Below are 22,626 nucleotides of genomic sequence, written 5' to 3'. Positions count from 1 at the left end.
CGATATTAATACTAACCTCAGTCGTTACGCAAATGATGCAGTTAACCTTGATAAGGTTTCAAACTAGTGCAAAGGCTATTAGCTTGCTTTAAATGTTCAGGAATGTAAAATTGTGCATTTCACAACACAAAAACTCATACAATCAATGAGTTACACCTGGAGTGAGTCAACTGAAAGAATTCTAGGGTATAATAATTTGTAGGTATATAAAATTTAACGATCACATAGGCTCAGTCGCAGGTAAACCAGGCCAGAGTTCGATTCGTTGGTAAGATAGATGGAAAATGAAATCAGACTGCAAAAGAGATTGCTTATAACACTCATGTGACTCGCCCTGGAGTATTGCTCAAGTGTGTGTGCAAGTACCAAATTTTCAGAGGCCTCTTTGACGCATGGGAAATCGTCACGCAGATGCTGAAAAATCTGAATTGGCTGATGCGTGAAGGTAGAGGCAAACTATTTCGCGAAAAGATACGTTCGTAGTTTCAAGAACCAGCTTTAAGTGAGGAATCTAGGAATATACCAAACCCCCTCCCAAGTTTCCCTCCTGTATGGAACGCGAAGACATGATCAGACTAATTACAACGCGGGGAAGCGTTTAAGTAATCATTCTTCCCGCGCTACGTACGGGAACTGAAAAAAAAACCCTAATAAGTAGTACCCGCTCCCATGCACTTCACAGTGTTTATGTAGATTCTGTACAAGTGCAACAACCTTCCACATGACAATATTATGGAAACAAAGAAACAGTATACGTATTTCAGTCTGGGATATTGTCCGCTTGGCTGCTTCTCTTCGAACCCATAGTTTTGTAGTACTGACCGCTGCAGAATACTGATTGTGATACGCTATGCTAGGGTGAATACGTTGTGCTAAAGTACCATAGACGCTCTATGTTTCTTCTTGTGGCATTGCCTACCTGAGTAATTAGTTTTGAACCCACATCTCAGTGTTACGGTCTACTACACGTCACTGTTGCTGTCTCTAATTTGTTTGTATTGGGAACTACTTTTCTCCTACTTTACTTCCCCGAATTACTTGTACCTACAAATTGTTTGCAACTACAGTAACATCTTGGTTGCGACACTTTGTATGTAATGCCTACCTCTACTTAACGATAACATTTGCCAATTTCCATTTCATGAGCCCATGTTGTCTTTTCATTATCGCGATTACAGCAGAACTTGGGATCTTGTGTTTTCTTGACGGCGCATTGTTATAGCATCTTTAGCAAATTTAGCTGTCAATTCGTTGTTATAAAAGACGCATTGTCTCGTTACCCACACAACCTTATTAGTTTAGAAGGTGTCCTGTAACCGCTCCATGCATTAAAGGGTTATTACAGCTTTACACCATATGGTTTTGTAAAATCACTAAAGCCGAATGCAAGTTTGATACTATTACGATTCTTTCTTCTGTGAACACTACCACCGAAATCCGTGTTCCTGGAATGGCTATTAGTTGTGCTGTCTGGTACTAAGATTCTTCAGGTGGATTTCTGCTTTCAGATTTATGTACACACAACCTGCAACGGCTGAGTTTTCCGGACAACCTGTAAATAAAGAGGCGGGTTCTCGTATATAATTATCCTGAGGTGACAAAAGTCATGGCGATATTCACATATGATGGTATTCACAGATGACGGTATTATCGCGTACACAAGGTATCAAATGGCAGTGCATTGGCGGAGCTATCATTCGTACTCAGATGATTCATGTGGAAACGTGTCCGAATTGCTTATGGCCGCACGACGGGAATTAACAGAATTTCAACGCGGAATGGTAGCTGAAACTAGACGCATGGGACACTCTGTTTCGGAAAGATTTAGGAAATTAAGTGTGAATAGTGGGTCGAGAATACCAAATAACGGGCATTACCTCTAACCACGGACGATGCAGTGGCCGGTGGACTTCACTTAACGACCAAGAGCAGCGGCATTTGAATAGAGTTGTCTGTCCTAACAGACAAGCAGCACTGCGTAAGTAACTTTCTTAAATCAATGTGGGATAAGCGACGAACGTATCCGTTAGGAAAATGCGGCGAAATAGGGCGATAATGGACTACGGCAGCAAACGACCGAGGCGAGTGCCTTAGCTAACAACACGACATCGCCTGCAGCGCCTCTCCTGGGTCGTGACCATATCAGTTGGACCCTAGACGACTAGAAAACCATGGCCTGGTCTGATGAGTCCATTTTCAGTTGGTAAGAGCTGATGGTACGGTTCGTGGGTATCGCACACAACACAAGCTCTCAGTAAGGCACAGTGTAAGCTGGTGATGGTTCCATAATGGTGTGGGCTGTGTTTACAGGGAATGGACGGGGTCCTCTGGGCGAATTGAACCGATTATTGTCTCGAAATGGTTATGTTCGGCTACTTTTTTTGGATACTGTTTGTGTACTTCATGTTCCGAAGCAACAACGGAATTTTTATGGAGGGGTAATGAACCATGTCAGTAGGTCACAGTTATTTGCAGTTGGTTTGAAGAACATGCTAAACAGTTCGAGCGAATGGTTTGTTCAGACAGACCGCTCGACGTGAATCCCGTCGAGCATTTATGGGACGTAATCGAGAGGCCAGTTCGTACAAAAAATTCCGCACCGGTGACACTTTCTCTGTTATGGGCGGCTGTAGAGGTAGTGCAGCTCAGTATGTCTGCAGGGGACTTGCAACGACTTGTTGAGTCCATACCATGTCGAGTTGCTTCACTACATCGGGCAAAACGAGGTCCTACACGATATTAGGAGGTATCTTACGACTTTTGTCAGTCCAGTGTAGGTGTCCGAGTAGGTACTACCCAGGAACGTTACACCCCTACTTTTCAGTGTCACTAGAGACAGGCGTTTTGGGGTTCCATGGTACGGCTGTTTTACTTGGTTACATTTGTAACTCCATCTTAATTACCTATGACCGGGAGTTATAGAGCACAGTGGTAAGATGACGGGCACGTAATTCGAGAGGAAGTCGCTTCTTATCCCCATTTGACCATCTGAATTTACGTTTTCTGTGATTTTCATAAATTATTTAAGGCGAATGGTGAGATGATTCCTTTGGAAGTGTAAGGACGATTTCCATCCCCATCCTCCTGAGTGCGAGCCTGTACTGCTTCTGTAATGAATAATCATCTCGTTGTCGACGGGACGTTGCATCCTAATTTTTCTTCCTTTTTTATGATAATGACGATGACAAGGTTAAACAAGTATTTAAGAAGCGTCTTACGCGTACGTACGTATGCTGTTAGCAAATTATAGGACTCTGTTTATTCCCTTCGACGATTTAGTGCAGATCAAAGGTACAGGTATTTTAGATAGAAGTGGAGACAGGAAAATAAGTTGTAGTAGTTCCTGGCAAACCACTTTATATGTCCATTATACAGGGTTTTTTATACGTTAATGAAAAAAACCATGATACAGATAAAGAGCAGTCAATCTACTTGCTAGTACAGGCAAACACCCACATCGACTGCAGTATGTAAGTCTGTGGTGACAGTCACAATCATTTTATTTCTCTTAAAGTATTTATGTTTGTCATCACATAAGTATGTTAGAATATCGTTCATAGCCAATTATTTCTTGCCTGGCAGCCATCCTTTGTTTACGACCTTTCATCTAAGAGCATACTAACATAACTGGCTTCTTGAAATCGAGGTTAGTATTCTGTTTGTCGTGTTATTTAATAGACATTTATCTGACTGTTTTCAAAAATTTAATTCGTATGTTCTACAATCGTATATCATTTAACAAAACAAGTATTCACTGTTTTACTCTGGCTTCTAGAAACCTTATCACTTGGCAACGTGTGGTTCGCTGCAGGCACTGTGCTTATCCTGTATAGAAAAGCATTTTCCTACAATATCTTCGCAAAAGCTTCTAATAAATTTTTATCTGGCTTGCTTGTTACGTACTTAAAGCGTAAGGTGCAGCAACAGTGTTGGTGTCGGCCGAGGAGGCCGAGCGGTTCTAGGCGCTACATTCTGGAGCCGCGAGGCCACTACGGTCACAGGTTCGAATCCTGCCTCGGGTATGCCTGTGTGTGATGTCCTTAGGTTAGTTTGGTTTAAGTAGTTCTAGGTTCTAGGGGACTGATGACCTCAGAAGTTAAGTCCCATTGTGCTCAGAGCCATTTGAACCATTTGAACAGTGTTGTGAATTACGCGAAAACAGCCTCCAGTTGTATGAGTGTAAATTCTGCATTTGTTGATTCGGAGTGCAGTTGTTTAAAGGAAGTCTGAGGGTCTTTGTGGACGAATTCATCGAACAAAGACGTAAGTGGTGGTTCACTGAAACATGATGTTTAATCCTGCCTAATCGTCAGATGTGGGGTGTTTGGGAAATCTGCTTTCTCGGATCACTAGACAACATTCAAATAAATCGTATTAATGAGTTTTATTACAAAAAGAAAAAAAAAAATAATACTTAACTTTGTGTTAAACAGATGTGTCGCAAGCAAAGGGTGACAGAAAAAATAAGAAATCTCTTCAGTATAACAATGCTAACTATGAGCTACATAGAATGCACGAGCAAAGTAAGGAGCTTCTACGCTTCACTTCGAGTCCCTAGTCTACACGCTGCTGTAGAACTGGGCCGCGGCCAGGCGGGTGCGGCGCTTACGTCCCCTTCGCATAGAGGCCGCTGCTGTCAAGTTGTGATCCTGGAGAGGGGTCGGCCAGCGTGGCATTGGCTGACATCTTCTTCACAGCCCCCTCTCCCTTGTTTCCGACTGACGTGCCGGCGCCTGACTTTACGCCGTGACACATACGTCTGAAAATTCTTTTTTGTTTTGTTTTTTGAGGTGTTAATGAAAATACATTTTACAAATTTCTCGAGCCAGAAACTCGTAACAAATATTGAAAATGTTCTCCGCTTGCATCTACACACGCATTCATTCGCCTAAACACGAACTGTTCCACCTTTTCAAACAAGTCCCGAGTGTGACATGTGGTTTGATAGGCTTCCTTTAGACGTTGATTTCTCTGCAGTAAGGGATGTCTACTACACAGATGAAGTGTTTTAGATGGCCCCCACAGATGAAAGTCAATGGTGGGATAAGCGACCAGCCCATGGAACTGTTCTCCCCTACCTATTCATCTATAGTGGTAGTGAAACTCAAACAGTGTGAGTGAAATATGATGGAGTCGCATCACACATTAACGTATGCTTTCTCTTTCAGGAGCGCATCCTGTAATAAATCTAGAAGAGTGTTCTAAATAAAATTCATGCAGACAACACCTCTAAGTCGTACCTGGAGAACGGAGATTGAAAGAATGTAAGTGTTTTTCCATAGCAACAAATCCCTATCGAAGATTTACTTGAATCGACACTCCATTACCTTACCAAGTGAATTTTAATTATTTGAATACAATTTAAGTTCACGGGTTTCATCTCAGATGCGTTGTTGTGTTAGTGTGAGGAATTCGTCCTCAAGGTTTGTGAAAATATTTTTGATACGCTCTGTGTATTTTGAACAAATACAGTTTTATACGATGTATACAAACTGGTAAGCAAAAACATTATGACCATTACCGTTGGATGCCGCCTGGTGGCGCTGCGGGCACGTGGCGAGTTACAAAAGTATTTGAGCGGAGCAGACAGGGACGGAAGATCTCTCTAGCGAAGATATGGGCTGCAAATGGGGAAATCAATTGAGATAAGCTACTTTGCCAAAGGACAGATTATTATTACGCAGAGCTTGGAATATGGTCGTGAGCATCTACGGAAAGAGGTAGAAGGACAGCGAGACTACTACTGGGCACCAAGTGATTGACGGTCCACGACTCTTCGCAGTACGTGCGGTTCGGATGTCGATAGAGCACAATTCTGGTGCACGCACAAGTGTTTCGGAGCATCCGTTCATCGTCATTGAGTCTTTGGTGTGACGTCACGCGTGCTGGACTGCTGTTGGAATTGTTCGTCAATATTTTATAAAGTCTGGTTTTCAGTTACTTATTTTAAAGTTTATTTTTGTTAATATTTGCTGTGGAAGTAACTTATTAGTGGATTTTCATTGATCTCAGTCTTTCTTCCTGTGTCATTGACTCGAGTGGTCTGTTATTCGTGAGTGTGCTTACGTCGTTCGTCCAAGCATCGCGCCTCGGTAGTGCGTTTACATTTTGCGGCGTGCAATTGCAACTGTAGCGCTTATAAAGCTAAGTACTGATAAAGTTATTTGTGCACAGTTATACAGGTATCAAATTTAATAGTTTTCAGCGGTGTTTCGTGCTGTTTGGGGCGAAATAAACTTATTGGAAACGTTCGATCGCAGTGTTTTTTAGTTTTCTGTGCGTTGATGTCGTTTAATAAATTTCATGCTTTAGTTTTCAGCTGACGTTTCTTACAGTTTCCAGTGAAATATTTCAGTAAAATTTTCATTAAGTGTATTAATTTCGTTGAGTGTTCCAGTGGCCTCTTGAATTTTTGGTTTTAGCTAATAATTTTATGAAGTTTTGTTGGTATTGGTATTAGCTGTGGTGTAGTAATATTAATACAAGTAGTTGCTTTCTTACTAGACAGAGTATTTCGAGACCGCTATTGTTAGTTCTATAAATAGATCTACTGGTATAACTGAACTTAGGTAACGTAGACGTATAGTTTTTTTTCGGTAACTGTAAAATTTTCCCATGACTGAGAATTGTGGGCTCTGTCGTAGATTTGTGAGTAGTGAGTTACGGTGTGGAACTTGTTCAAAGCATTCTCGTTGGGGGGAATGCAGTGGGAAAGCCAGTGGACATTCTGGGGAGATCCTCTCCTGGGAATGCAGAATTTGTAGTAGAAATAGGTTGATAGAGAAGCGGGAGCGTAAAATCTGTGCCCTTCAGGTGCAGTTATAACTCGCAGAGGAGGAACTACACTCCTCGAAATTGAAATAAGAACACCGTGAATTCATTGTCCCAGGAAGGGGAAACTTTATTGACACATTCCTGGGGCCAGATACATCATATGATCACACTGACAGAACCACAGGCACATAGACACAGGCAACAGAGCATGCACAATGTCGGCACTAGTACAGTGTATATCCACCTTTCGCAGCAATGCAGGCTGCTATTCTCCCATGGAGACGATCGTAGAGATGCTGGATGTAGTCCTGTGGAACGGCTTGCCATGTCATTTCCACCTGGCGCCTCAGTTGGACCAGCGTTCGTGCTGGATGTGCAGACCGCGTGAGACGGCGCTTCATCCAGTCCCAAACATGCTCAATGGGGGACAGATCCGGAGATCCTGCCGGCCAGGGTAGTTGACTTACACCTTCTAGAGCACGTTGTGTGGCACGGGATACATGCGGACGTGCATTGTCCTGTTGGAACAGCAAGTTCCCTTGCCGGTCTAGGAATGGTAGAACGATGGGTTCGATGACGCTTTGGATGTACCGTGCACTATTCAGTGTCCCCTCGACGATCACCAGAGGTGTACGGCCAGTGTAGGAGATCGCTCCCCACACCATGATGCCGGGTGTTGGCCCTGTGTGCCTCGGTCGTATGCAGTCCTGATTGTGGCGCTCACCTGCACGGCGCCAAACACGCATACGACCATCATTGGCACCAAGGCAGAAGCGACTCTCATCGCTGAAGACGACACGTCTTCATTCGTCCCTCCATTCACGCCTGTCGCGACACCACTGAAGGCGGGCTGCACGGTGTTGGGGCGTGAGCGGAAAACGGTCTTACGGTGTGCGGGACCTTAGCCCAGCTTCATGGAGACGGTTGCGAATGGTCCTCGCCGATACCCCAGGAGCAACAGTGTCCCTAATTTGCTGGGAAGTGGCGGTGCGGTCCCCTACGGCACTGCGGAGGATCCTACGGTCTTGGTGTGCATCCGTGCGTCGCTGCGGTCCGGTCCCTGCTCGACGGGCACGTGCACCTTCCGCCGACCACTGGCGACAACATCGATGTACTGTGGAGACCTCACGCCACACGTTGAGCAATTCGGCGTTACGTCCACCCGGCCTCCCGCTTGCCAACTATACGCCCTCGCTCAAAGTCCGTCAACTGCACATACGGTTCACGTCCACGCTGTCGCGGCATGCTACCAGTGTTAAAGACTGCGATGGAGCTCCGTATGCCACGGCAAACTGGCTGACACTGACGGCGACGGTGCAAAAATGCTGCGCAGCTAGCGCCATTCGACGGCCAATACCGCGGTTCCTGGTGTGTCCGCTGTGCCGTGCGTTTGATCATTGCTTGTACAGCCCTCTCGCAGTGTCCGGAGCAAGTATGGTGGGTCTGACACACCGGTGTCAATGTGTTCTTTTTTCCCTTTACAGGAGTGTAGATATGTTGAGGAGGGTGATGGGTGGTGGGGAATGGGAACTGGCAATTGCCAAGAAGGAAGCCAGGAGGAGGAGGTATTCAGACAGTTACACTTTGCGTATATGCAATAGATTTGACCAACTGTCAGAGCTGAGTGGAGCGGAGCCTCTTGTAGCTGTAGATACAGGGAACATGCAGCAGTCCTCAGCAGTTAGGAGGCGTAGGTCAGTTGCAAAGTCTAACAGAAAGAAGAAAGTTCTGTTGCTAGGTAGTTCGCACGGTAGAGGTATGGGCCAGCAGTTGCAGGAAGTGTTGGGGAGTGAGTACCAGGTCACCAGCATTGTGAAGCCTAGTACACGGTTGGCTCAGGTACTGACAGTGGTTGGAGCAGGGAACAGTCTTGATAGGGACGGGGAATGCGATGTAGGTGATGACTTGGTAAAGATAGCTACTCAAAATGGTGGCAGTAATGGGAATTTCGTGCAACTGTTTCAGCGTCATGGTCGGCCTTATTTTAATGCGGCTGTTAACATGGGGATGGAGAGGGCAATGATGGCACAGGGTATGAGTCACATTTCAGTGGTGCCAGTTGGGTCTGTTAATAGATCGGGTTTCTCTAGGCATGGCCAGCGATAGGTTTGGGAAGGAGTGTCTGGCAAAGTTTATAGGCGACAGTGCAGTGAGTGGTGGTAGGTTCAATCACGTAAAAGTTACTGTAGTAGTTGGTGTTAGAGCTGCACGTTTCGTAGATTGAAATCAGCTGATAGGTGTACCTGCTTAAAGGAAATTCTCTAACTAAGGTCTCACCTTCAGAGGACGTCATGTTTCCAAGTAGAGAAAGAATTAGCATATTTCATCAAAACATAAGAGGTAGTAGAGATCAAGTTAGTGATCTGCTTATAGATATTGACTCTGAAACTATGTTTATATTGGAGCACCATTTAAATAATTTGACAGTTCAGAGGCTTCCTTTACCAGGATACAGATTAGTTGGCTGTTTTTAAGGAATTCCTTGCTGGCGAGGGGGGGGGGGGGGAGGGGGGAGGGGGGGGAGTGTCTGTGTACGTTAAAAACAGTATTCCATTTGATTACATATACGTATCACGGCACTGCTCTGCACAGATATTTCAATATTGTGCAGGGGCAGTTGAATTTAGTGAAACTAAACTTCTAATTGTTGTTGTTTATATGTCCCCTAACTCTGACTTCAGAGCATTTCTTCTCAAGCTGGAGAGTGTTCTTGATTCACTTTTTAGGAAGTACTAGAAATTAGTTATATGTAGTGGCTTCAATATAAATTTTGTATATGATGGTGCAAGAAAAAGGATGTTGGTAGATCTACAAAATTCATATGATCTGATGCAGACTGTTTTTTCCAACTAGGATGCAGGGGAACGGTTGCACAGCCATAGAAAATATTTTTATTCATTCTTCATTATTTGATGGGCATTCTGTTACTAAAAGGGTGAATGGCCTTTCAGACCATGATGCACAAATTTCAACACTAGAGGGCTTTTGTACTCAAACAAGTGTCAGATATAAACACAAACTATGTAGGAAAGTTAATCCAACAACAATAGAGTTTTTTAAACCCTGTCAATGAACAAGAGTGGCAAGATGTTTATAGTGCCAATAACACAGATGATAAATATAATGCTTTCCTTAACACATTTATCATGGTCATTGAGAATTGCTTTGCATTGGAACGTTCTAAACGAAGTACTAGCAATAATAGGTAGCCCGGGTGTCTGACTAGTGGAATAAGGACATCATGTAGAACAAAGCGGGAGTTATATCAAAATGTTAGAGGTAGTCTCAATCAAGCCACAGTGGCCCATTACAAACTGTATTTTAAGGTGCTTGAAAATGTTGTTAGGGAGGCAAAGAGTACGTGATAAGCAAATAGAATATCTAATTCACAGAATAAAATTAAAACAATGTGGTCAGTTGTGAAGGAAGTGTCTGGTCAGCAGCATGAGGTCAGTGACACAAAGTCAGTTCGTAGTAAAAATATTTCTGTTACTGATAAATCAGATGTATGTACAGCATTTAACAATAATTTTCTAAGCATTGCTGGTGCATTAAATAAAAAATTTACTCTTTGCAGGGAATCATATAACTTTCTTGGCAAATGCCTTTCCGAGATTGGTGTCTGAAACACTGGCTAAAATGGCTCTGAGCACTCTGGGGCTAAACATGTGAGGTCATCAGTCCCTCTGAAATACTCCTCTGTTATACAGACAAGGGGGAGATTTAGTCAATAATTAAATCACTGAAGATTAAGGACTCTCTGGATATGATGGAGGGCCTAGCAGAATATTGAAGTACTGTGCTGCCCATGTTAGCCCTGTAATTAGACATATTTGCAATTTTTCCTTTAGGAATGGTCAGTTTCCTGAACGATTTAAGTACATAGTAGTAAAGCCGTTTTATGGAAAAGGAGAAAAGGATGATGTAGACAATTTTAGACCTATTTCTAACCAAAGTTATCGAAAAGGCTGTGTATGTAAAGATAATTGATCATTTTATATCACACGATTTGCAATAAAATGTACAGTTCTGCTTTAGAAGTAGTTTAACAACTGAAAATGCTACATTCTCTTTTCTCTGTGAGGTACTGGACGGGTTACCGCTAGGCGTATTTTTTGATTTAACTAAGGCGTTTGATTGTGTTGATCACAAAATATTGGTCCAGAAGTTAGACCATTACCGAATACGGGGAGTAGCTCACGATTTGTTCACCTCTTACTTTAGCAACCGACAGCAAAAAAGTCATTATTCACAGTGTTGAGAATGGTTGTAATGTGGGGTCTGAGTGGGGTACAGTCAAGTGTGGGGGGGGGGGGGGGGTCCCAGGGATCAGTGTTGGCGGCACTCTTGTTCCTTATTTATGTAAATGATATGCCCTCTAGTATTATGGGTAACATGGTAGTAAAGGATGTTGTGTGCAACATTGGCTCGGTTTGAAGTAGTACAGTTCGTGACCTAAGTTCATGGCTTGTAGAAAATAAACTAACGCTAAATCACAGTAAGACTCAGTGTTTACAGTTTCTAACACACTATTCAACAAAACCTGACGTTTTAATTTATCAGAATGGGCATATGATTAGTGAAACTGAACAATTCAAATTCCTAGGTGTTCAGGTAGATAGTAAGCTGTCGTGGAAAGACCACGTTCAGGATCTTGTTCAAAGACTTCATGCTACAAATTTTACTATTCGAACGGTATCTGAAGTGAGTGATTGTTCGACACGAAAATTAGTCTACTTTGCTTATTTTCATTCGCTTATGTCGTATGGTATTATATTTTGGGGTAACTCTTCCCATTCTCAAAGGATTTTTTTGCTCAGAAACGGGCGGTTCGGGCAATAAGTGGCAATAAGTTCACGAACCTCTTGTCGACCCCGGTTTACAAGTCTGGGTATTTTGACATTGGCCTCTCACTATATGTATTCCTTACTGTCATTTCTTGACAACTACATTAGCTTATTTCCAAGAATAAGCATCTTTCACTCAGTTAATACTCGGCAGAAATCAAACCTGCATTTGGATCTAATTTCCTTAACTCTTGTGCACAAACGTGTGCAGTATACTGCTGCACTCATTTTCAATAAGCTACCACTCGAATTCAAAAATCTTAGCAGTAATCTAAACTGAAAAGATTTCTTATGGGTGACCCCTATACTGTCGAGGAGTTCCGTGAAAAATTAAGCTGATTCTTTTTGTATTGTTGATTGCGTTTACTTAAAATTATGGATTGACTTTTTTCGAGTTCATACACATTGTATTTTTATCTGTTATTACTTTTATATTGTAATTTGACGTACTGACATGTTCTGTGACCTTGGAGATTTGCTGCTCCATTTGATCCTGTGGAACTTGACGTGTAAATAAATAAATAGATACATTGACGAACATGGAGCTCCGCAGTAGACAGCGCCTACCTGCTCACATGTTGACCCGACGACCACTGCAGTGGGCACAGGACCATCGGGATCCCACAGTCGATCAGTGGAAACGTATCTGCTCCTCGGCTGAATCACATTTTTGCAACACTAGGTTCAAACAAACCCAGGACTTAACCACAAGACAGCAAGAATTTATTTCTAATACATTTGGCTGAATATTAACATTGAAATGAACCCAACAGCACACAGCGGAATAAATGGAAGAGAATAGTAAAACGTGTGATAGGAACATTCAACAGTAGTCACGACGAATAACTTAGCCAGTATGGCCGGGTTACTGAATCACCGTTTTAGCGGAATGTGAATGTCAACCGCCGCTAAACAAAGGTGTACGATAGGTCTTACTTTGATTGATGCACACTCCGACGAATAGCCACCGGTACCGGGACACAGTCTTGCTTCCACACCGGCAACAGAGAGGAAACAGAACTGATAGAATTTCGGTAACGACTCTATTACGTCCGAACGCCAGTAATCTTATGGAGGCCCCGTCCTCGCTAGGCGACGGCGACGGCCGCACTCCCCACTGCCGGCCTTGCCGTCACCCCATGCTGCAGAGCACAAAAGGTGGCGCGTGGCGGGAAGCGACATTAAGAGGGAGGCGATTCCAACTGTGAGGAACACGCAATTCAAATACATATCCCGAGACCATTTTTCAAATATTCTGTATACTTTGGCTCATTTGTGATTAGTTCATCTTAAATACAATGTCTGTTTCTGCAGCTAAAGTTTCCTCTCTGATTGGATCTTACATTTTTATCCCTCGTCGGCCATTTATCTCCATCTACATTTGCTGTTATTCTCTCGGACCGAGCGAGGTGGCGCATCGGTTAGCACACTGGACTCGGGGTCGGGAGGGAGACAGATCAGATGCCCGTCCAGCCCTCCGTGATTTTTCTAAATCGCTTAAGGCGAATACTGGGAAAGACCGTGACCGATTTCCTTTTCCATTCTTAACCAATCCGAGCTTGTTCTCCGTCTCTAATGACCTCACTCCGACAGGACCTAAAACTCTAATCTTCCTTCTGTTTCTTTTATTGCCTCGGTCTCTTCATGTTTACTTTGCCTTCGCTGTTATTTTGCTTGAATTACGCACGAGTCTCCTATGACTTTCTTACTCGTAATCGTCGAGCGAGGCGACGTGCAAGTGTTTGGCAGGTTGTGTGTGATCTGATTTCCTTTGTCAAGTTATTTTAAATGTTGTCGGCATACTTTCTCTGAGAGGTCGGTCATCTCATCGGGCGACGTGTAACTGGTTCTCTGAGCGCTTCTGGGCCCTCTCAATTACCATCTTGTGGAACTTGGACCGGTCCTTTCCTGGTGCAGGGATGCCGCTTAGCCAGTGGGCGTGTTTCCTCTGCACGGTTGCGTCCGAGCCAGTATTTCCGCCGTCGTGTGTCTGGAAGTGAGTGGGAGACGCACCAGCAGTGCAGTCGCGACGGAGCAGCAGTTGCGACAGACCAACAGGCAGTCGGTCTGTTGCTGCGGACCAGGGAAGGTATCTCCGCGTGGTGCAGTCGCTGGGTTCGCAGCCGGTCCCTCTGCAGTGTCGGAGCGTGCGTGGAGCTCTCCGATCGCTACGAGTTTCATGGCTCACCGACCCAGGACGTCAAAGTTATGTGTGGTTTTAAGTACCCAAGCCTCGTCCATTCATGTTGTGGTTCGTTTCGGTAGTTCGCTGTTGAGGAGGTTTTCCTGTGACCAACACCGAGTGTTTGTACATATTTGATTGTGGATAATTACGTCCGTAACATTTTCTGTTTGAGTTCTCACGTACTGATTGATGGGAAGCAAGTCGTTGTGTCGGACGGTCCGTGGCTGTCCCCTGGTTGGGTTCCGACGCATCAAGTGTAGTTGGGCTCACCACCTGTCTCGTCTAAATAAACGACGGCAGACTGACCTCCCTGGAGTCTTCTGAGTGCCACCGGTGTTTAATTATCTGTCGTCAGATATTTTAAGGATTATGGTTATTTTTTTCTTTTTTCTTAAAAATTTTGGCAAAATTAATTCTTAAATTTATCTTTCAAGCTTAAACATTACGGCCTTCTGTCTTTATAAGATTATGGTAATATATTTTAAAATTTTAAAACTTAATTGTGGCCTTCAGCCATTGGAACTGCGTCTTGCATATGTTTGTTCTATCTACTTTGCTGTGACTTTTTAAAAATTATTTTATTGCTATCTTAATTGGATTTGTATCTTGTTGATTTATAAGATTTCTTGTTGTTAAACATGCTGTCCTTTTTTCGAAACTTAATTGTGGCCCTCAGCCATTTGTGTTGCACCTTGTATATGTTGCTTTTTTGGGTTTTAAATTAGTTTATTGCTATCTTTATTTAATTTTTGAGTTTTTAAGATTTCTTGTTGGCCTTCTGTCTTAAAAGGTGTATGGTAATATATTCTAAAATTTTGGAATTTAATTGTGGCCCTCAGCCATTATATTGCCCTTTGTGTATGTTGTTTTTTTGAGTTATTTTATTATCTTAATTGGATTTTTATCTTATCAAGATTTCTTGTTGGAGGCCTTCACCTGTGAAAGAGCTGCATTCGGTAAAGGTCCGGCTATGCGCCGCTTTGGTTGTGAAGGTTATTAAATTACAATAAATGACAATTAGAAGCAGAAACTGACCTCAACCTTTGGCCCTTTCCACAATCCTATTACCTGTTCTGCTCAGCGGGTTTAGCGGGCGTATCAGCTACCATGAGGGAAATCAGCCGTGCCCTTCTCAAAGAAACCATCTTGGCGTTGCATGGAGAGATTTGGAGAAATCAAAGAAAACTAAATCTGGATGGTTGGACAGGTATTTGAACGATCATCCTCTGGAATGCGAGTCCAGTGTGCTAACCATAATGCCCCATTGCTCGGTCGAATTTAGGACGAGCGTGGATCAGCTCCTCGTCTGTCCATTCATGTAGCATTCTCAACACCGACGTTTTTGAGATTCCCGATTGTTGCGCAATTTGTCTGCTACTGATGTGCGGATTATCCGGGACAGCAGCTAAAAAACCTACTTGGGCATCATCATTTGTCGCAGGTCGTGGTTGACGTTTCACATTTGGCTGAACACTTCCTGTTTCGATAATAACGTAACTGTCCGGCGCACGGTCCGAACACTTGGATGATGTCGTTCAAGATACCGAGCAGCATACAAAGCACACACCCGTTGGTCATTTTGATCACAATAGCCATACATCAACACGATATCAACATTTTCCGCAATTGGTAAATGGTCCGTTTTAACACGTGTAATGTATCACGAAGCAAACACCGTCCGCGCTGGCGGAATGTTACGTGATACCACATAGTCACACGTTTGTGACTATTACAGCGCCATCTATCACAAAGCGAAAAAAGTGGTCCAACTAACACGTTCATATTTCTTTACGTACTGCACGAATATGTAATAAAAAATGGGGTTTCCTAGTTAAAGAAAACGCAAAAATGGTTCAAATGGCTCTGAGCACTATGGGACTTAACATCTATGGTCATCAGTACCGTAGAACTTAGAACTACTTAAACCTAACTAACCTAAGGACATCACACAACACCCAGCCATCACGAGGCAGACAAAATCCCTGACCCCTCCGGGGATCGAACCCGGGAACCCGGGCGTGGGAAGTGAGAACGCTAACGCACGACCACGAGATGCGGGCAAAAAGAAAACGCAGCTGATATCCGTCTGACCTATGGCAGCGCCATCTAGCAGCCGAACCATAGCGCCATCTGGTTTCCCCCTTCAAGCTAGACGAATTTCGTTCTGTGTAGTTTTTTCGTTTGACGCTTATTTTGTGAGATATTTGGCCTGGCCACTCTATCAATGGACCACCCTGCATACAGCCAATAAAAGTAAAGCAAAAAAAACCTTTTATAGCTACTAGCTCAAGGTCGTCTAGGTCGTCCCTCCAGTGCTTCGATTTTTCCTTTCGGGTGCGTCGAATGTCCACACCTAATGTTGTACTTCCAATTAAGAAAGTAAATTTATGTGGCATTATCGTCTGGGGAATCACAAGGGGTAGGGTAACCAGCTAGTTTGAAAGATTTTTCTTACATCGTGCACAGAGGCATCTTTCATCTGCGACGTGAGAGAATTGTTTGCTAAGTGTATCTTTTGAGTTCTGGTTTTAGATGACTGTAATATATATATATATATATATAATATATGTGTGTGTGTGTGTGGTATGGTGTCATATTTGAGTTGTGTGATCAGGAAAGAAAGAGATTCGGCGCCGACACATACTTTACTGCTCTCGAATAGCACCAAGATGAGCACCGCGCTTCATTCCGTCACGTATCCCCTGAATATTTCAGCCACGACGAGGGTTCAAATCAGCTTACTTTTGAGTCGAGCGCCACTAGCCATTCCTCTCTGTTCTTAGTGTTTATGAAACACGCTGAGGTGACAAGTCACGGTACACCTCCCAGCATCGTGTCGGACCTCCTTTCGCCCGGTATAGTGCAGCATCTCGACGAGGCATGGACTCAACAAGTCGTTGGGAGCCTCGTGCAAAAATATTTAGGCACGCTGCCTCCATTTATGCCCATAATTGTGAAAGTGCTGTCGGTGCAAGGTTTTTGTGCAAGAACTCATCTTCCGATTATTTGCCATAAGTGTTCGATAGGATTTATTCCGGACGCTGTGGATGGCCATATCATTCGTTTCAATTGTCCAGAATGTTCTTCAAAACAATCGCGAACAATTGTGGCCCGGTGACATTGTCGTCCATAAAAATTCCATCCTTGTTTGGGAATATGACTCCATGAATGGCTGCAAAGGGTCTGCATGTAGCCGAACACAGGCAATTCCAGTCAATAATCGGTTCAATTCGCCCAGAGGACCCCGTCCATTCCATGTAAACACAGCCCACACCATTATGGAGCCACCACCAGCTTGCACAGTGCCTTGTTGACAACTTGAGTCTATCTCCTCGTGTGGTCTGCGCCACATTCGGGCCCTGCCATCAGCTCTTAGCGACTGAAATCGGAACTAATTTGAGCAGGCCACGGTTTCCCAGTCGTGTGGGGTCCAACTGTTATGGTCACGAAGCCAGGAGAAATGCTGCAGGCGATGTCGTCTGTTAGCAACGGCACTAACGTCGTTCGTGTGATACCATACTCCATTAACGCCAGATTTCGCCGCACTGTCATAACGGTTTCGTTCGTCTTCGTTCCACAACGATTTCTGTGGTTATTTCACGCAGTGTTGCTTGTCTATTAGCACTGACAACTCTACACAAACACTGTTGTTCGCGGTCGTTAAGTGAAAGCCGCTGGCCATTGCGTTGTTCATGGTGAGAGCCTGTTATTAGGTATTCTCGGCTCACTCTTGACTTTGTGGATCTCGGTATATTGTATTCTCCAACGCTTTCCGAAACCGAATGTCCCATACGTCGAGCTCCAACTATCATTCCTCGTTCGATGTCTGTTAATTCTCACCGTTCTGTCTTAATCGTGTCGGAAACCTTTTCACATGAATCACCTGAGTAAAAATGACAGCTGCGCCATTGTAATATCCTTTTATACCTTGTGTGCGCGATACTACCGCCATCTGTAAGCTTGCATTTTGCTACCCATGACTTTCGTCGCGTCAGCGTACATCTTCATGTTAAGTCTGAAGATGTTTTTTGTGCTTCGATTGCTACCACACTTGTGTGCGGTACTATGTATGGAGTTGAGCTATGCTCTTTTTAGGCAGAGGGCAATGGCCACCTGTCCAAGAAAATTGGTGTTAAATGATTAGTGCATCAATGCGCGTCACTTTACCTTGGTTGAGGATACTAATTTTAGCGCTAGCATTAGTACCTCTAACGGGTGTCGATGTGGGATCCTACCCGGTCAGCAGCGACACTAATCAGAATGGATCTCCTCCAAAAAACCGCAAGGTTCTGACACTATGGCTGACGGCGGTGCGTAATACGTAGGCGTCTGGAAGCCGACACATGGAGTGCGCGAAGGCTATTGGTTGTCATAACGACGACTGTATTTTGGATCTGGCTGGTGGCTGAATTCTCATTACGAATATTTTATGTGTTTACTGTGAGCTTTTCTTCTCGTACTGGATTTGATTTGGCTTACGATTTTTGCTGATCGTTCGCCCTCTTAAGGAAACTCAACGATCACATGATTTCGTGCCTGTCGCATTATAGTTGCTCTAATTATGCATGTACCTATTATGCAAATAAATAAATAAATGTTTCGTGTGAAGTTCAGATCGCCCATAAAAAGTTAAGTCAGTTTCATACTCAGAAAATGAGAGTTGGAGGCATGAATCCCGCATCGCCATCTTTTGCAAAGTACTAGCGAAAGTTCTTTTCCTCCGATCCATTATGAAGTGTCTTCAATGTATCTGTGTCGTGTGGTTACTGTGATAAACGTTTGTATTGTGTAGCCTTACACTGTCATGGATGAAGTAAAGGGAGAGGGTGAAACTCAGTGACAGCGCAAGCCTACTTCCCTGGAGTAGAACCACGGGGATCGCCAAGGTTAACGTCCCCATCCGACGTAGGAATCGACATCAAAAGTGTCGAATATCTTCACCCAATGAGGCACTACGAAGAGATTTCGAATTTAACTCAGAAGACTGGCGCAAACTCTGGGGATCAGGAACTGTTCGGCGCTGCTTGTCCTCTTGCTGGCTAAATGCGAGCGCTGAATTTTTTTTCCACGAACTCCTAGTCGAACACCACCGCAGAGGCGTGCGAAAACGATCTCGGCTAAGGAGGCTGGTGGATCATGTATAGACGGAATATTTAGCTGGATAAGTATCAGCACTCCTGTATTAGGAGGATCGAATATCTATGAGCACTAGGTTTGAAGTATATGGAAAAATGGCTATAGACTGAATTCTTATGCAGAACATATTGAAATATTAGGCGTAGTGGAATAATGCGTTGATGGAAATTGAACTTGTTACTCGGTGAACACCTTGACCAAACAGAACTACACTGACACTGCAGTGTTTCCGTATTCGTAGGATATGTTGACTGAAATCTAATAGGTCTGCTAGCTTATATCCAGAATCTGCCGTACAAGAAAATAATGTTTGAAAAGTAGTGTGAATACATGTTGATTACTGAGTATGTCTGATGTTAATGGAACTATCAAATACAGATCGCAATGCAGCGTGTCTAGTGGACATGCTCATACAGCTAACCGCTATCTTTCGAACCTTGAGAAAGGTCAAATCATTGGGTTGAGGGACATGGCAGCATGATACAGACATATCGCTGAGTCGTGTACGGCTCGCGTTCTTGCCGTTCATAACTTGACGTCGTGTGATAGCGGTAATGGTGTCTCGATTCCTTCTTGTGTTAATGTTGCCACAGAGTTGCTAGTACTGTATGTCCACGAGTGGCAGCAGCAGCGCTTATGGATAGCGCGTACTTTGGTACCATCTTTGGAGCGGCCTCGAGTATTTCCGGGTCGTCGTGTGTCGAGCGAGTTGAGTTGGGACGGAGCAGCAGTGAGGGCCGCACAGCCAGTACTCGCACGACCGCTGGCGACACACATGCACTGTCCGACAGAAGGATGTGGTCGCGAGAGTGCACGACCACCTCAAGGACCGGGTTCAGCGAGTTTCAGTTGAATGGACCGTGGTATTCTAGTAGTGTAACTTTCACCTGTGTGTGTGTGTCCGCCCGTCCAAGTGCCCTCATCGTTATAAGATGTCAGTCCACGACTGATACTGGGATCTTTTCCGTATCTCACTTGAGTGGGGACGACCGTCGGATGGTCGTTCGGTCGGTCGTCGCAGCGAACGACGTGCATTTGGTTGTCCGACCGCATCTGGAGTCTCTGCGTTTGTGCCAACATATAATTGTTCAGTGTTGAATCGCAGTTACTGGTTTTAGTATTGTTTGAGACATTGTGGGATTTTCTTCGCGGATCCCTGTGTATCTTGTGTGGTTTTAATGGCCAGTTATTGAAATGCTGCCTGAGTACTGGTGCAGACAGTTCGGCTGCGGACGGAGCAGCGAGGTGCGCAGCATGAGAGCAGGCCGGGACTGCTGGCGGCGTGCAGACACTGTCGGATCGAAAGGCTGTAGCCGACGGCCGAAACCAGGACGTTTGAAGATGAGTGAGCCGTGTCCAGTACTGAAACCTCCACTGTTTGAGATCTCGCTGTTGCTTGCGTGTTGCTGCTCCCACGATCGGTGAGACCAACCACAGTAAGTGGAGTCTGTCAGGTTGGCAGAAGCTATTAGCCACCTTCTACTCCTCGGTGTTAGCTTGGTTTTAGTATTATTCTCCAGCGGTATTCTCTGCCTTGTGGCCGCTAACGCCCCAGTTACCTGTCCTGGAGGTTAGCGTACTTTTCCGGCAGTGTACCTTTCCTCGTCCTGTTGATGCTGTCGGACGCAGCTGGTAGTTCGGCAGCCTCTTGAATTGTACTGTGCATATGTTTTTGGGAGATCTATCTTGGTTCTAATGTTTCCTTCGAGCTTGGGTGTGTTTCTCAAGACGTGGTGCTATCCGTCTCTTCGCCTTTGCCGGTGTACCAGCCGTTGTACCGGTGATCGGACGTTAGTGTGAGTTGCCATCCTGTTACGTGATTAGAACTCTTGGCTGCCTGTCTCACCACTTACACAGCTGTAGTCGCCTTCCTCAGGTCGGTCCAGGGAGCACTGTCTGTGGATCACTCCGTCTTAAAGAAACTTCCTGACAGATTAAAACTGTGTGCCGGACCGAGACTCGAACTCGGGACCATTGCCTTTCGCGGGTATGTGCTCTACCAACTGCGCCACCCAAGCACGACTCACGCCCCGTCCTCACACCTTTACTTCTGCCAGTATCTCGCCTCCTACCTTCCAAAAGGTCCCGAGTTCGAGTCTCGGTCCGGCACACAGTTTTAATCTGCCAGGAAGTTTCGTATCAGCGCACACTCCGCTGCAGAGTGAAAATCTCATTCTGGGAACATCCCCTAGGCTGTGACTCAGCCATGTCTCCGCAATATCGTTTCTTTCGGGAGTGCTAGTTCTGCAATGTTCGCAGGAGAGCTTCTGTAAAGTTTGGATGGTAGGAGGCGAGGTACTGGCAGAAGTAAAGCTGTGAAGACGGGGCGTGAGTCGTGCTTGGGTAGCTCAGTTGGTAGAGCACTTTACCGCGAAAGGCAAAGGTCCCGAGTTCGAGTCTCGGTCTGACACGCAGTTTTAATCTGCCGGGAAGTTCCGTATCAGCGCACACTTTGCTGCAGAGTGAAAATCTCATTCTGGCACTCCGTCTTATTTGGACAAGTTGTCATAATTGTTTAAAATTTACGCTAATGTGTTAACATTCCCCACTTGTAATTCCGGCCTTCTGCCGTTAATTGTTTGTATCACTGCTTGTGGCCTTCAGCCGACAAAATAATATTCAGTCCTGTTTTAGTGAGTACTTCAGCCGTCACTATAACTTGTTAGAGTTATTAAGATTATTAAAGGGGTTTTTGGCATATTTAACGTGTAAATGTCCACCATAGTGGTAATTCAGACCTTCGGCCGTTGTGTATTTTTGAAATTGCTTCTGACCTTCAGCCGACAAATAATTTTGAACCTTCTTAATCAGGTCTTCAGCCGTCGATTGTGTGTAACATTGCTTGTGGCCTTCAGCCGACAATAACTTGCAATTCTTCTAATAAGGCTTTGAGCCGCCAGAGTAGTAAAATCTTTAAAATGATTGTTGATAGTTTTGTTTTTAAAAAAGTAAAGTGTATGTGTTATCTATGCGACCAACGGTAACTGGTTGACCCCGTCCACACCAATCCTGCTTTCCTTAAGTTCCACGTTTCAATCGCGCAGACAGTTGAGTGTAGTGCGTTGACTGCAGAGGACGCAGGACAATCGGGTATCGAGAACAATAAGCGTGGGTCCTTTCAGAACTACACTACAAGATCTCACGATCGTTCCAGGGTTCTGACGAATAAGCTGATGACATAGCTGTAATCCTGGAGGACGTTACAGGCAGATCGTCGCTACGAACGGTTGTGTTCGACATCTCGAGTTCCCCCGACACACACCACAGATAACAGAGATCTGAGAGATCAGAGCTGGGACCCAGAGTGGCACCGAGTGATTTCCGGCGATCAGATTGTGCCAATAAGGACACGTACTCCTGGAATCACGGTGTGGAGAACGGGTGAATTTAACAACATTATCGGGTTGGTAATTGTTGAAGGAAGGTTTGTTAATATGTAGAAAAAGCGGTAAACCGTGACCGAGGCACCGAATAGCAAATTATAATAGGGCAATGTGAGAACCCACACAGCAGTTGCACGACGGATGCCTTGCGAAATGTACGAAAGTTTGACTGGCTTACCTAGTACCCTCGTTTTCACTTATAAGGTATGTCACGGATTCGATGGAAAGACGTTTACCTTCATACCAGCTTCCAAAATTCCTGTTAATTGTAACTGGAAGCTGTTTGTTCCTTGCCACAATG

At 44.5% G+C, this 22,626-nt stretch overlaps 1 protein-coding gene across 1 annotated transcript in view; it reads right to left on the bottom strand.

Moving 5' to 3' along the window:
• The window catches only part of LOC126282212 (fibrillin-2-like), a 687,537-nt gene that overhangs the window by 438,165 nt on the left and 226,746 nt on the right, over positions 1-22,626 (bottom strand). The gene's annotated exons all lie outside the window — the stretch shown is intronic.

This window comes from Schistocerca gregaria, chromosome 7, assembly GCF_023897955.1.
Source record: "Schistocerca gregaria isolate iqSchGreg1 chromosome 7, iqSchGreg1.2, whole genome shotgun sequence".
Classification (NCBI taxonomy): domain Eukaryota; kingdom Metazoa; phylum Arthropoda; class Insecta; order Orthoptera; family Acrididae; genus Schistocerca; species Schistocerca gregaria.
This window is presented reverse-complemented; position numbering and strand designations above follow the sequence as displayed.